The following is a 15,906-nucleotide window of genomic DNA, read 5'->3' on the forward strand; positions in this document are numbered from 1 at the left end:
CCTGCCATGCCCTCGCTCCTTCCCCTAGAGTCTCCTGTACGCAACAAAACAGCTGATCGGGCGGTGCAGGGAGGGAAGGGGAGGCGCTGATTGTTGGGGCTGAAGTCGAGTGGTAGGTGCAGGGACTAGGGGCAGGTAGCTGATGGAGGGCTGCTGATGTATTACTGTGGCTCTTTGGCAATGTACATTGGTAAATTCTAGCTCCTTCTCAGGCTCAGGTTGGCCACTCCTGAGCTATTGTGTGTGTAGGGGGGGTCCTGCTGCATTCAGACACAAGTTTATAGGCTTATCTATGCAGAAGGCTAGGCAGAGCACACTAAGGGTATGGCTACACTACGAGGCTTTCAGTGACATGGCTGTGCCACTACAGCCATGCCGCTAAAAGGTGCGCAATGTAGTTGCTGTTTGTCAGCAGGAGAGAGCTCTCCTGCCAACAAAAAACTTCCACCCCCCATGAGCAGCAGCAGCTTTGTTGGCAGGAGAGTGCTCAAGCCAACAAAGCGCTATTCACACCAGCGCTTTTCGTTGGTAGAACTTTTGTCGTTCGGGGGGAGGGAGGGTCTTAAACACCCCTGAACACTTTTGTCGACGAAGTGCCAGTGCAGACAAAGCCTAATTGTCACAGTTTACTTGCTAGAAGACAGTAAGGAGCCGATACCGATAGAGATGGCCCTGGAAAGGTTACTGGCCCAGAGAGGTGGGGCGTCCTTGTACCTTTCAAGCCACATCAAAGATCAAAACCACATAGCGTATTGACACAACTGAGATTTTCTTTAAGGTGAAAAAAAAAAAAAAGAAAAATGTTAAGTAAAGTCCCTGAAGGCTTTACTGCTGCTTCAAATGCTTTGTCCCTTGAACAAGTATTTTCCATGGATTTAAATAGAGACTAAAAACTCTTGTGATCAGTTTTCTTCCCACATTGGGCTTGTCTTTACAACAAGAGAAACCACTTAAATCTACAGTCCAATTACAAGTGTCAACAAGTAATCAAGATATACCACCCAGTTAATGGTTAACTTGATGGTAAAATATAACAAACTATTTATTCTGAGAGAATTTAAAGACAGCTAGCTACATATGAAAATTGATCATGCTCACTTAATCCAAACCCAGAAAATGCAGCACTGGATATGTGAATTGGTAGCACTGTTCTTTGCTCAATTCCCACTACACTGCCAGTGCTCCATAAATACTTTCTCCTACTTTCATACAGACATTATCTTTCCATCTCCCATCCCTCTTTCCATTTGCACTGGAGTGACCTACAGAGTTGTCCCACCTGCTGCAAATGTCGAAACAGAATTAGTAATCTAGCACAAGGAAGGGCAGAGTTAATGCCTAACTGGGTAATAAAACTGTTAACCTCTCCCCTTCACCAGCTCCTTTATATTTTAGGTATTTACATGGGCTCTGTGTCCCCATAACCGGGGCATACATTCCCAGTCAGAAAAGTTTCAACCCTAATCTTAATGAGAGTTTTCCCTCTTAAAATAAATCACAAAACAAAACCCACAATGCTAACAGAATTATAGCTTCAAAAAGGGAATGATAAAACTCAAAAAACTTCACAGTTGAAGTGTTCACACCAGTCTTGACTCTGGTACCATATTCCCATCCACACTCAGTTTATAGTTGGAGACCTTCAAAAATTGCCAAATAAGCCTGGAACCTGTCCTGGTGCAGATGTAAGTGCCAATAGATTGATATGTAGTTGTGCATTGACTCATTTATATCCCAAATTAAAAAGAATAGTAAGAGGATCCCAAAAATGCCACCTTGGCTAAACAGAGTAAAAAGCGATTATAGACAAAAAGGCATCCTTTAAAAAGTAGAAATCAAATCCTACTGAGGAAAATAGAAAGGCTCATAAGCTCTGACAAGTCAAATGTAAAAGTGTAATTAGGTAGGCCAAAAGAGAATTTGAGAAGCAACTAGCAAATGATTCAAAAACAAAACAGCAAAACAAAAAATGTAAATACATCAGAAACCCTATCAAATAACCAAGATGCTGAAGTAGTATTCCGGGAAGACAAGGCCATTACAGAGAAGCTAAATTAATTCTTTATATTGGTCTTCACTGTAGAGGATGTGAGGGAGATTCCTACACCTGAACTGTTTTTTTTTAAGTGACAAATCTGAGTAACTGTTCCAGATTAAGGTGTCAATAGAGGAGGTTTGGGAACAAATTGGTAAATTAAATTTTTTTTCACCCAAGAGTTCTGAAGGAACTCAAATGTGAAACTGAAAAACTGTGGAATGTAACCTATCACTTAACTCCGCTTCTGTACTGATGACTGGAGGATAGCTAACGTGATGCCAATTTTTTAAAAAAGGCTCCAGAGGTGATCCTTGCAATTATAGATTGGTAAGCCTAACTTCAGTCCAGACAAATTGGTTGAAACTATAGTAAAGAACAGAATTATCAGACACACAGATTAATACGATTTGTTGGGGGAACAGTCAACACAGATTTTGTAAAGGGAAATCATGCCTCACCAATCTATTAGAATTCTTTGAGTGGGTCAACAAGTATGTGGACAAGGGTGATATAGTGGAGATAGTGTACTTGAATTTTCAGAGAGCCTTTCACAAGAGCCCTCACCAAAGGCTCTTAAGCAAACTAAGCAGTCATGGGATAAGAGGAAAGGTTCTATTTGGATCAGTAACCGGTTAAAAGACAGAAAACAAAGGGTAGGATAATATGGTCTGTTTTCAGAACGCAGAGATGTAAATAGATCTATCTTGGGACAATGCTGTTCACCATATTCATAAATTATCTGGAAAAAGGGGTAAACAGTGAGGTGGTATGATGATACAAAATTGCTCAAGTTAAGTCCAAAGCAGACTGCGAAGAATTACAAAGTGATCTCACAAAATTGGGTGGCTGGGCAACAAAACGGCAGATGAAATTTAAATGTTGACAAATGCATATTGGAAAACAAACAAACAATCTCAACTACACTTAAAAATTGATGGGGTCTAAATTACCTGTTACCATTCAAGAAGGAGATTTTGGAGTCATTGTAGGTAGCTCTGAAAACATCTGCTCAATGTGTAGTGGCAGGCAAAACAGCTAACGTTAGGAATCATTAGAAAAAGGGATAGATAGTACGACAGTAGTATATAATGTCACTGTATAAATCCATGGTACACCCACGCCTTGAATACTGCATGAAGTTCTGGTCACCCCATCTCAAAAACAGATCCATTAGAAATGGAAAAGGTACCTAGAATGATAACAAAAATGATTAAGAGTGTGGAACAGTTTCCACATAAGGAGAGATTTAAAAGACTGGGACTGTTGATCTTGGAAAAGAGACAACTGAGGGAGGAAACAGAGATCTATAAAATCATGAATGGTGTGGAGAAAGTAAATAAGGAAGTGTTATTTACCCCTTCACATAACACAAGAACCAGGGTCACATTAATAGGCAGCAAATTTAAAAACAAACAAAAAGGAGGTACTTCTTCACACAGTGCATAGTCCACCTGTGGAACTCATTGCCAGGGAATGTTGTGAAGGCCAAAACTATAACTGGATTCCAAAAAGAACTAGATAAACTCATGGATGACAGTGTCCCTAAGTCTCTGACTGCCAGATGCCTGCCAGATGCTGGAAGTGGACAACAGGAGATATATCACTTGATGATTGCCCTCTGCTGTTCATTCACTTTGAAGCAACTGGCATTAGACAGAAGACAGGATACTGGACTAGATGGACCATTGGTGTGACTAGTATGGTCATTCTTGTGATGCTGTTATACCCATATAAAGGTGCCTTGACTAGTGTTGATTCTGTTTCGGGAAGCAGCATAAGTCATAATCAATAACACTGTCCACGTTGGGGGGCTGTCCCTTAACTATACTAGTATAATTAGAGCAGCAGAACTTGCTACTGTGACAAGACCTATGTTGACAGTATAGCAAGAGATTCAATCCCCTTAGGTTCATTCACACGTCTTGTTGACTGAACAAAAGGATAGGTACAGGCAGATGAACTGAACTTTTTTTACATGCAGTAATCTTGTTGAAGTCCATGGGAATACTAATACATACAGCGTTTGCACAACAGGAGCACAGAAGTTAAATAAAAACTCAGCTAGAGGAAGCAAACAAGCGAGGTAAGCATGGACACACACAAGCTCCCCATCCCATTTAAGAGATGTGTAGCAGTTGCAAGATGCCTCTTTATGGAATATTCGTCTTTTTAAGATCAAAACACCACACAAAATGTTCTCCCCCAGGAAGAAAAATACACATGGGACTTCCTCTCTTCCCCCTCCCACAAAACATGGGAAAGGTGGGTCAGAAGCAAAGGGTTCAGTCTTAATAGAATGTCACAGGTTTAAGTTAAAGAATCACTATCATGGATTTCCTAAGAAAAATACAAATCAGTTCAGAACACTGGCCAAGGTCTTTAAATGAAACTTGCATTGAGAAAATATATATAATTAATAAGAAGTTTTCGGTTGTTTTATTATGTACAAGCCACCCTGAAAAAAAGAAGAAACCTGGAATTAGCAGGACATTTAACAACCATCACTTTGTTCACAGTAACATCTAGTCTGCTTTGGACTCTACAGTATTATTCTGGACAGCGACCATCTTACAGAGTGGTTAATACATTTGCTGAGTCCCTGAACCTTGCTGGAATTTCTCGGTGCTACTATAATACATAACCTCAATATTTGTTAAGTGACAAGTTATGATCACTGTACAGCATAAGAAACTCATCTGCATTAAACTCATTCAGTAAATAAGCCTGCCCAAGCAAAGACATTTCTGGAATACTTCAGTAACAGCTCTTGAATGCAACTGGAGTTGAAGTATGCAAGGACAAGACAAAGATGTTCTGGGTTGTTGAGGGTTTTTTTTTTTGTTGTTATTAAAAGCGAACAACAGTGAGCATCTGAGGTTTGCTGAGCTTTTTAAAAAATTACAAATAGGTCACAACTAGAATTACTTCTATATGAAAAACCAGCATGGCAGACCAGTGACTTTTCCATTTCAGGATGCTCAACAATGGAGAATTATTTTCTGTTTTTTGGGCAAGATGAAATCTTAAGGTAATTTAATGAATCCTTGTAGTTCTGACCAAGTTAAAAACTGAAGTCTCAAGAGCAGCAGCATCTGACTGTTGAATACTGATTGGCTCCTTAGCTAATTACCCTAACGGTATGTTCAAAATCTAAGGAGTTCATGTTTTGTATTGCAAAATAAGGAAAATGTATATTTCCATCATAACAGGAAAGTAACAATAGATTAACCCTAGTTAAAGTATTTTACTAGGGAAGTTGAACGTTAACTGGAAACATGTCATTAAGAACACCACCACATTCACTAGTCAACGTACTTCACACCCACGGCTGGGATGTTCCATTATGCATTAGGATAGTAGCACTCTTTCCAAGAAACAAACAGTGATCAGGTCAGTGGTATTTATTTCTTTCCTACTGAGGATGCAATATTGCAACACAATATATGAAGAAATCTTGCTCAAGTTAAAACCAGATTGTTATTTCAGCCCACATTAAGATGTTTGTAATTACATTCAAACGTTTTAGGTTGTGGAACAGCTTTTGACAGATGTACAAGAGGACTGAATACAAATAGAAAAAGAATGTGAGCTATTTAAGCAATCTACAAAAAACCAAAAACATAAAAACCAGGCATGTGCACCATTTGTTTCTTCATTCTATATACACAAGTGGCCAGGGAGATTTGTTCTTTCAAAGAGTTTGGTTTTCAACAACAGCTCCCTCCCCCCCAGCCCCGCCACAGTCCCCCACCCCCATTCCCTCTACCACCAGGCCTCTCTGCATTTCAGAGTTAAAAAGGCATAAACTCAATTACTATTCCTTTGCAGATCACCTTTAATTCTGTTCAGTCAATAACAGAGAAGACATACCTAAGAATCAAATAAAGACAATGAGGAGTCCTTGTGGCACCTTAGAGACTAACATTTATTTGGGCATAAGCTTTCCTGGGCTAAAACCTACTTCATCAGATGCATGGAATGAAAAAAAATACAGTAAGCAGTACTACAGCACATGAAAAGATGAAAGTAGCCTTACCAACTGGGGAGGTCAGTGCTAACTAGTAGGGTGACCAGGTGTCCCAATTTTAATAAGGATAGTCCCAAAAATTGGGGCTTTTATATAGGTGACAATTACCCTCCATCCCTTGCCCCAAATTTTCACACTTGCTATTTGGTCACCCTACTAATGAGGCCAATTCCATCAAGGTGGAAGTGGACTATTCTCAATGGTTGACAAGAAAGGATGGCTATCAACAGAGGGAAAATTACTTTTTGTAGTGACTCAGCCACTCTCAGTCTTTATTCAGGCCTAATTTGATGGTGTCTAGTTTGCAAATTAATTCCAGTTCTGTAGTTTCTCGTTGAAGTCTGTTTTTGAAATTTTTTTTTGTTTAAAAGTAGCAATTTTTCAGTCTGTTACTGAGTGTCCAGGGTTAATCAAACATTAATCATTCAAGCTGGTTATATGCAGCTTCCTTTGATAAATCATTAATAAAGGGGAAGCCTAGAATGTAACACTTTGATATACAGCACTAATGAAGTTTTCACTCTAGTAGCGAGAGAAACATTAAATATTTCACTCTAATAGCTGCTCAGAACAGAGCAGCTGGTCTGTATATCTATATTCCAAATCTCTGTATGGGACAAAGTGTCTCATATAATCCCTGGGTTTCTTTTAAGGGCTTCCTAACAGATATATGTTTTAATTAGAGTAATTACGTTTTATTCCCAGAACTAAGGAAAAAGTATTTACATGGCACACTATCACCCACACTGCATTGCTCATCCTGCCAATTAGAGACATTCTACCCTAAGCACCAAGCAAAAAGTAAACTGAGGCCTGGCCTACACTACAGAGTTAGGTCTGCATAAGACAGCTTATGTCAACCTAACTGTGTAAGTGTCTACACTAGAATAGTGTTTCCGCTGATGTAAGTCACACAGTACATTGATCTAGTAACTCCACCTTTGCAAGAGGCATAGCACTTAGGCTGATGTAGTAAGAGTAATGCAGTGTCTGTGTAGACACTTGCATGGCATCAAGTATTAGGGAGTAGCCATGTTAGTCTGTATCCACAAAAACAACAAGGAGTTCGGTGGCACCTTAAAGACTAACAGATTTATATGCTGAAGAAGTGAGGTTTTTTACCCACAAAAGCTTATGCCGAAATAAATTTGTTAGTCTTTAAGGAGCCTCCGGACTCCTTGTTGTTTTTGTGTAGACGCTCTTACATTGCCTGTTGGCTATCAGGCCCTGTCATTCTTGTCAGTTTCACAGCTGTTTCACATTTCCTCTCCAGCTCCAGTTGTCAGCCAGCACAGGGGTTAAACTGTGACTGTCAGCCCTGGAGTAGTTGAGGGCTCCAACTGTTAGCGCCCCACATTCCAGCTGTTAGTGCCCCTCTGTCATGGTATCTTTCCCCAATCTGAACCTTAGAGTCCAAAAATTGGGGTACCAGCATGAATTCCTCTAAGCTTAATTACCAGCTGAGATCTGATAAGCTGCCACCAATCAGGAATTCCAGTGCCTGATACACTCTGGTCCCCCCAAAACCTTCCCTGGGGACCCCCAAGACCCAGACCCCCTGGATCTTAACACAAGGAAAGTAAACCCCTTTCCTCACCGTTGCCTTTACCAGCCTTCCCCTCCCTGGGTTACCCTGGAAGATTACTGTGATTCAAACTCCTTGAATCACAACACAGAGAAATTAGGTCTCCTGGAGAGATAGACAGATTCACACTCCGTGAATCTAAAACAAAGGGATTCCACCCTTCCCCTTCCTTCTCCTTCCCTGTTAAGTACAGACTCAATTCCCTTGAGCCTCAACAAAGGGGGAAAAATCAAACAGGTCTTAAAAGCAAAACTTTTAATAAAGAGAAAGAAAAAAAAGTAAAAGTTTATCTCTGCAATTTAGATGGTAAAAAGTTACAGGGTCTGTCAGCTTATAGAAACAAGAAAGAAGCCTCCCCCCCACCCACCCCCAGCAAAATACAATTTAAAATACTTCCAGCAAACTACACATTTGCAAATAAAGGAAAACAAATAAAAAGACTATACCGCCTTTCTAGAAGGTTAGAGAGCCTGTAGGTACGTGTGGTCACTCTCAGAGCCCAGAGAGAACAAAGCAAAACCTAAAAAACACAAACAAAGGCTTCCCTCCACCGAGATTTGAAAGTATCTTGTCTCCTGATTGGTTCCCTGGTCATGTGTTTGGTTCCCTGTTTGTTAACCCTTTACAGGTAAAAGAGACATTAACCCATAACTATCTGTTTATGACACCCTCAATGCCCCACTTTAGTTGGTGCAAGCACATGCAGAAGGGGGGCAGTGTATGTACATCAACAGCCAATTTAATTACTGTAGTGGCTGTAGGTTGAGCTAACTTAAGGCAACCTAATTTTATAGTTTAGACAAGCCCAGAGGCTGTTCAACATATGTCTATCCAGCTGCTTTATTTATTTAGCTATTCTAATAGTCTATTCATGATCATAGCTAACATAAGTACTCTAGTAGCACAGTTAGACCCACATTTAAAAGACTGAACTACAACTCCACCACAACCCCAATTGTTTTTAAAGTCAGATTTTCATCCACAGGGCCAGATTTTAAGTACACTTGTAGGAATATTTGATCAAAAATAAAATAGAAAAGGAATTTTTAATTTAGTATGAAAAAGTATGCTTATGATTCTTTCCTGCAAGACAGAGAAAATCACTATCTATAAATCAATCTGCAGTATTAAGTGCTAATCTAAAAACTGACTATTAGGTCCACAACACACAGCTACTGAGTACTGTTGCATGACCTTGTGGTCTCTCTTCCTGGTGGGTTAGCACAGACAGGCAGAGTTCCCCAGAATGATGACACGGGCATGAACTCAGTAACAACAATATTTATTACTATAAGGGCTGGTCTACACGGGCGGGGGGGGGCGGGGAGAAGGGAGGAATTGATCTAAGATATGCAACTTCAGCTACGCGAAGTATCTTAGTTTGACTTACCTGTCCGTCCTCACGGCAGCAAGTCGATCACCGTGGCTCCCTCGTCGACTCCGCTTACTCCTCCTGCCGAGGTAGAGTACGGGCGTCGATTCAGGGATCAATTTATCGCGTTTAGACGAGACACGATAAATCGATCCTCAATAGAGCGATTACTACCTGCCGATCCGGCAGGTAGTGTAGATGTGGCTTAAGAGAGTACAAAGGCAGCTGCCCTCCTGCTGCTGACTCCAAAAAACCCTGTATGGTGTATGCTTCCTGCTGGGGCAAGATGAAAGTCACTTCTCGAGTCCAGAGTCTTTCTACTTTAGGGAATGGCTGTGAATGTGCCACACACAGACCCAGTCAACATGGCAGCTCTGTTGCCCTATATTGTACTATTAACCTATAGTGTCTTGGGGGAAAAACAGGTGATTAAAATGGTAGTGTTACAGATAATATACTGTACCCAGACAAAGGCTATGTCTTCATTGCAACAAAAACTGTAGTGTTTACATGAAGCTAGCTTCTTGGTATAAAATCCTAGTAGAGACTAGGTACAGGAGGTTTTCACTTCTATGGTGAACCCCATGCTAGAGGTATAACTTCACTAGCTACATCGAAGTAGAACTGTACCTTATCTCCACTAGGATTTTACACTGAGACAGCTAACAATTTAAGCACCTCACCTTTTGTTACAGTGAATATGTTGCTTTAATTATATTACTAGTCTACTTCTGCAAGGGCCCAACCCAAATACCTTCTGTGAGGTGCTGAGCACCCTCAATTTGCAGTGACATCTGTTGTGAGTACAGATCCTGCTCCTGCAAGATGCTCTGAACTCCAATTTATTTTATTGAGCAGGGGGAAGTCAAGAAGTCACTCTGTACCTTGCAAGACCAGGCTATTGGTGAGAAAAAAGAATGGACAGTCAGTACTAAATCTGAGGTCAAATGCTGCCTTGCAACCATTCAGAGTTGACTGAGGTACATGAACAAGGGCCACACACATGGAGTCACGGCTTTTGATTTTCCTTCCAAGTAGTTTTCTTCTGTGAAGAACTCAGAGAATTTTTTTTTTTTTAAACAGATGTTGGGCTTTTGCATTCCATAGGGTTCAGTGATCTATTGGCACACACAAAAAACTAAAGCACCTCCTTGCCATCCCAAGCACAACACGCTCGTGCTATCTTGAAAAAAAGTTTTTCATAGCTAGACTAAGTATTCTTGCAGAGAAGTGGCATTGTGGACCAAAGAAACAAGCGCAAGGTTAAGAGTCAAATTCCCAAATTGTATCCCCATGTCAAGGCAATTTTATGCTCCAGAAAGCAGATCCCAACAAGGATTTTAAAGAAAGCTTCTATCTCAGATTTAAGTAGTGAAAAGGAAAATGTAAAAGAAAACCTCTACTTGTTGCTGCTGGAAATACCTCTAAATCAATAGAATTATTTGAGAGAGGCACAAATTGAACTTCTATCCAGTGGAACTATAGCGAAAGTGGTGCTGATGGGATTCCCCACAGTTCCAAGATCAGCTCCCCTTCCCCCTCCCCCCCCCACATTTTCTAGGAATGGAAGGAGACACTGCTAGTTAAGGCTGGAGGATATACAACCACATCACAATTGGTATTTTGTCTTTTATGTTGGTCAAACAATATCTGTAATCCTTACCCTTTATGCCATTTTACATGAATTATGTTTGTGTACTACTTTGCTCAAAGTCAATCTGGTTAATTTATTTGCAATAGGAGCAATGTCAGTTATAAGATATTTGATTTTCTACCTTCTACTCTATAAAACGATAGAGCAGAAGATAAAGGCAGCTATAAGGATATAGGTGATGTGGATTTGAAAAGCTAGTTTGTATTGTGCACATAGGCTTACAATTCAGGATATTTATTTAGGGTTTTATACGATGGCAATTGGCCCAAAACTCTGCACAACTGAAACATATCTTTGACAATGCACACTGTCTGTAAAAGTAGCTATGTACTTTAACAGTCCTATGACACTGACGCCATGCATTATGAAGTAGTCAGTCATAAAGGGCGTGGACGAGTAAATACATCCTGGATTCCTATACATCTTTTGACATAAAAAGCAGTCATTGTAAGTGGTGGTAAGTCCAGAGTTTTTGAGTATTTCCTGCTCATGTTGGCAAAGTTTGTCATTTGGGGAATAAACTCCCAGCACAAACAAAACCAAAAAATTCCAAGTGGTCAGCATTCTAAAGAAAAAGACCAGCAATCTAGACCAAAAATTGTATGGTAGTAAAAGTCTACAAGTACAAATAGATTTCAGTTTCATGCTTCTCAGTGATAATTTAGATTTTTTTTTTTGTGGGAAAGAGTTATAAGAAATATTTCAGATGGCAGCACCCTTTAAAAATTAGGACGAATAAATTCAGTGACATTGAATATCACAGCAATCATAAAAGTACATAATGAAAAAACAAAGCAAGTCAAAATTTACTATAAAAGAGTAGTTAAGTGGATACAGAGGGATACTTGCCCAGTCCTACCTCACGATATCTCTGAAGTTACTGGCATAGGAGCCCTTTGGTAAATGAAAATAGCAAGGGATTTCTCAGAACACTCCAGCTCCCAATCCCATGCAGTAATCCACTATTTAAAATACTTTAATTCAATTTTCTTTTAAATTCCATTTTAATATTCCAAGCATCTACTATCATAGTACAGGGCAACTGCACTTGTATTCCCCCTCCATGGTCCCTGAAGATTACCCATTCTAGGCTCCCAGCTCCTCAGCCATCACCTCCTCTTGGGTAGAGATCCACGTGTCTCTCCCTCCAGACCAGGGCTTTCTCCATGCAGCACAGTTCCCTGCCTACACGGTGAAATTCCCAGAAAGCTAGAGTGCCTAAACAGGTCAGTTACCTTATAAAGAGTTGCGTGGTAACAAGAATTACAAAGAAAACAATAAGAGAACGTACATACATGCATGTGATATGTATGTATCTCTTCATTCTTGTAACTGATTCCTGTAATTCCTCATAACTCAAGCCTGACTCCAGATGTACAGAACCTTCCCTCTTTAATTGTGTATATTTAATTTTAAACATTAACTTTCATAAAATTTTAATTCTGTTCTCTCTGGGAGCTGTTACAACCTGAGTAAATTTGCCTAATCACCCCCGCACTGACTGTTCATAGTTTCTGGAGGAGCTGTGGTCACCCTCCGCCATGAAATTATATACAGTCCCTGTCCCACAATGATGCATAAATTTAATGCAGTAAGGTCACCCAAAAATATTCCCATATCCATCATATCAACTTTTAAAATGCCATAGCTAGCAGGGTTCAAAGAGTTACTTCTGCTACTCTGTGTAATTCCACCAAAAGTTGATATTTCTGAATGAAGTGAAGCTTTGAACAAGTTAATTGATCAGATGTGTCTAGTTTCAAAAGAATTGGAGTATTTTAGTTGTTTCTCTTCAAAGATCTCACATGCTTTATCAGAGTGATCATTATCATGGCCATTTTCCAAGTGGAGAAATGGAGGTAGTGAGGGCTTAAATAACTTGCTTAATGTCAAAATGCAAGTTAGTGGCAAAGTCTGGCAAAGGACTTAAGTGTCACACTGTCTGTAGTGGCTCACAACTGTGAGTGCCAATCTCAGCTCATACTGTCAGAAAACAGGACAGACACCCCAAAATGATGATATAGTTTATAATTAGATTTCACCAAGCCAGTAACAAATGTGAACTCCTGGATCAGTATACCAGTCTTACCACGGAGTCACAGACAGCCCCCTAGGCTCTCCAGCCTATCTTGCCACCCAAACTGGATTTAGTAATAATGGTGAGATAAGCCCAAAAAAATCGCACCACATCAGGTTGATACCAGTACCAAAGCACTAGCCACTTACCACAGATCAATTGATACTCCAGACCTTATATCAAAGACAATGCTGGCAGCCAATTCTATAGTAAACTAACTACAGGTTTTTTAGATAAGAAAAAGAAATGAGAGTTATTGAGAGGTTAAAGCAGTCAAAATATATTAACAGGTGAGTACATCTCTGGGGATCTCCACTTCGCATCTGGCACGCTTCCCGGTAAGAGTCCAAACAGTTATTTCTTGAATCCATATTTATAGCTCCTTTATACAGAAAGCTAGCTGAGAATGCCTGTACCCACATGGGCTTTTTCTTTGATAACAGATAGCGAGGAACGCACTTGGAGTCCATGACCTCAATCATCACACACAATGACCACTTGCTTTGAAATGAGCATTTTCTGTTGAAATCCTTAAGTCCTTCATTAGCATTTCACAAGATTTCTTTGATGAGTAATTTAGTTATAGTGTACACACAATGTAAATGTTTGCTGTTATAATGTAACAGACAAGTGAAAACAATGCAAGTAACGACTCATTAATTTTCATGAAGTTCAAACACCAAACACTCCTCTACATTCAACAATTACTTTGATACACCTTAATAGCAAGTGATTTGACCTGTGGCCCTGGCCTGACCTTGCTTAATGTCAGAGTGCAAGCCAGTGGCAAAGTCTGACAAAGGACTCAAATCTCTCCTGAATTGCAATGGTGGACTAACCCACAGAACAGTGACACACAAAGAATTAGTTCCTTCAACATTTCAAGGATATTAGAAAATATATTTGGCTTCTTGGGACACCTCAGTGATTCAAGTAAATATTTGCCTAGTTCATACGTTAGGATGGAGAAAACCATGAATAATGGACAAAACTTTATCCAACAGAGTAAGGGCCACTGCATACAGTTCTATCTTACACTTTATATCCAGAAAATCATTGACAAGTTTCAAGGGGAGAGCAGACTTTCTAGATTATTTCTTGGGGCCTTTATCATATATGCTGAATTTGTTAAATCTTATATTTCATTCTGAACAATTATATTTTGTCCATGTCTTATGTTAAGGAACTCAAGGCAAGCATAAAATATTTAAAAGTACGACAAATGAGGTTACGTCATCATATGGGAAGTCACTTGAAACAGGAACAATTGAGACGAGGGTCAGACTAAGCTGTGTTAAACTCTCTGTTCACACAGTTTTAATCTTTGAAGATCAGAATACTCTGAGAAAAGTTGGAGAAGGAAGTGGTAGAAAAAGCAGTGTACGACTGTTACAGAAATAAAGGTTGTGTGTTTAAAACTGCAATCAGGCATCCTGATTCTGAGTCACAGTCATGTTAAAGTGATGAATGGTAAAGATTTGATCCAAATCCAGTGATACTTCTGTATTCAGGGCATGCTTTTACTAGTTCAATACAGCAAAAGCAGCTATACTTATGTACATAAGAGTAAAATTCAAGGATTTCAAAGCACTTTACAGTTAAGCCTTACCCATTTGAGGCACGTTAAGTATGATACACATTTTATATAAACGAGATTACTTAATCTTGCCTCTCGCTCAAGGATAGTGCCAAGAACAGAACCCAAGAACCAATGGCTCCTGCCACTAGACAACACTTTTTTTTTAAGTACAAAACTCCTACTTATTCAGTACCAATTAGTTGCAACATGCCTCTTCAGCACAATTAAGAACATAAGTATGGCAATAGTGGGTCAGACCAAAGGTCCATCTAGCCTAGTATCCTGTTTTTCAACAGTGGTCAATGCCAGGTGCCCCAGAGGGAATGAACAGAACAAGTAATCATCAAGTGATCCATCCCGTCGCCCACTCCCAGCTTCTGGCAAACAGGGGCTAGGGACACCATCCCTACCCATCCTGGCTAATAGCCATTGATGGACCTATTCTTCATGAACTTATCTAGTTCTTGTTCCAAGTTCTACATCTCCAGCAGCTATAGCTATACCCAGAACTGGTGGAAACCTGAATACTGTAAACTAGCAACAAGAAAAGGAAATAGTTACAAGAACACCTCATATTCCAGAGTTTAGTTGAAACACAAAACTGATTTCAACCACATCTTCTCAGTAAACACAAATACAGCAATCCATATAATCTGTGGTGACTATTTTGTAAGCCTGGCTCTGACAAATGAACTAAATGTGCGACTGGGCAAATGTTTTAAATATTTTACAGTCATTCACCAAAGAAGGTTCTCAGTTACAAACTGAGTAGTCTTAGCTAGAAATGTATGTTCTACTGGGATTTATCACACACATAATATTAATATTCTTTTGTCAAAAGGAACTTAACATATCATTTCTATTCAAAATAATTTGCATGGAGCAGAGATCTGGAATCCTAGTACAATTTTGGTTTGTCATGGAGGCCATTCACTGTTACAAAATCCCATTGAGTTTCAGGGACTTGCCAGTTTCTGAAAATAATAAGTCTTCCATTACCTAATATTCTACAAATATCATCCATGCATGACTGGAGAAAGAAAACCATGCCCAGTTCTTATCAAGACTCTTACATATTTTGGTTACATCCACAATGTACTAGATGCTTTCCAAAACAGAAGACAGCACAGTTCCTGTCCTGAAAGCTCATACAGATTAAACACACAGACAGATTGAGCAAGGAAGAAAGTGCATAGGGCAAATGTTGCTAGATCATGTCTTGTTAGTACAAAGTATTTAGGTGGTGTTTATGGCAGAGGGTATACGCTATAGCTGTGCTGCTGTAATGTGTAGACACAACAACAGGAGGGATTCTCCTGTCACTATAGTTAATCCACCTCCCCAAGAGGCAGTAGCTAGGTAGATGGAAGAATTCTTTCCTTGATCTAGTACTGTCTACACTAGGGGTCAGGTTGGTTTCACTATGTGGCTCAGGGTTGTCGATTTTTCACACCCCTGAGAGATGCAGCTATGCCAATGTAAATTTTCACTGTCGGTTATCCAACTTAGGAAGAGCACTTCAGTGCTAGGGTGCAGTATGGAAGAAGGTAGAGATGTTTGTGGGAGAAATGGAC

The 15,906-nt window shown here is 39.8% G+C and overlaps 1 protein-coding gene across 3 annotated transcripts in view; it reads right to left on the reverse strand.

The window, feature by feature from the left end:
- Window positions 1–15,906, reverse strand: part of ATP8B1 (ATPase phospholipid transporting 8B1) — a 128,503-nt gene that overhangs the window by 88,839 nt on the left and 23,758 nt on the right. Inside the window, exon 1 of one of the 3 annotated variants that reach the window (XM_050944661.1) lies at window positions 11,758–11,851. The exons of 1 other annotated variant lie outside the window; for it this stretch is intronic. The gene's annotated coding sequence lies outside the window, so the exon portion shown is untranslated. Of the gene's footprint in view, window positions 1–9,040; window positions 9,076–11,757; window positions 11,852–15,906 lie in introns of those variants that run through there. One more of the 3 variants, XM_050944662.1, reaches the window with a different exon arrangement.

This window comes from Gopherus flavomarginatus, chromosome 3 (genome assembly GCF_025201925.1).
Source record: "Gopherus flavomarginatus isolate rGopFla2 chromosome 3, rGopFla2.mat.asm, whole genome shotgun sequence".
In the NCBI taxonomy this organism is placed as follows: domain Eukaryota; kingdom Metazoa; phylum Chordata; order Testudines; family Testudinidae; genus Gopherus; species Gopherus flavomarginatus.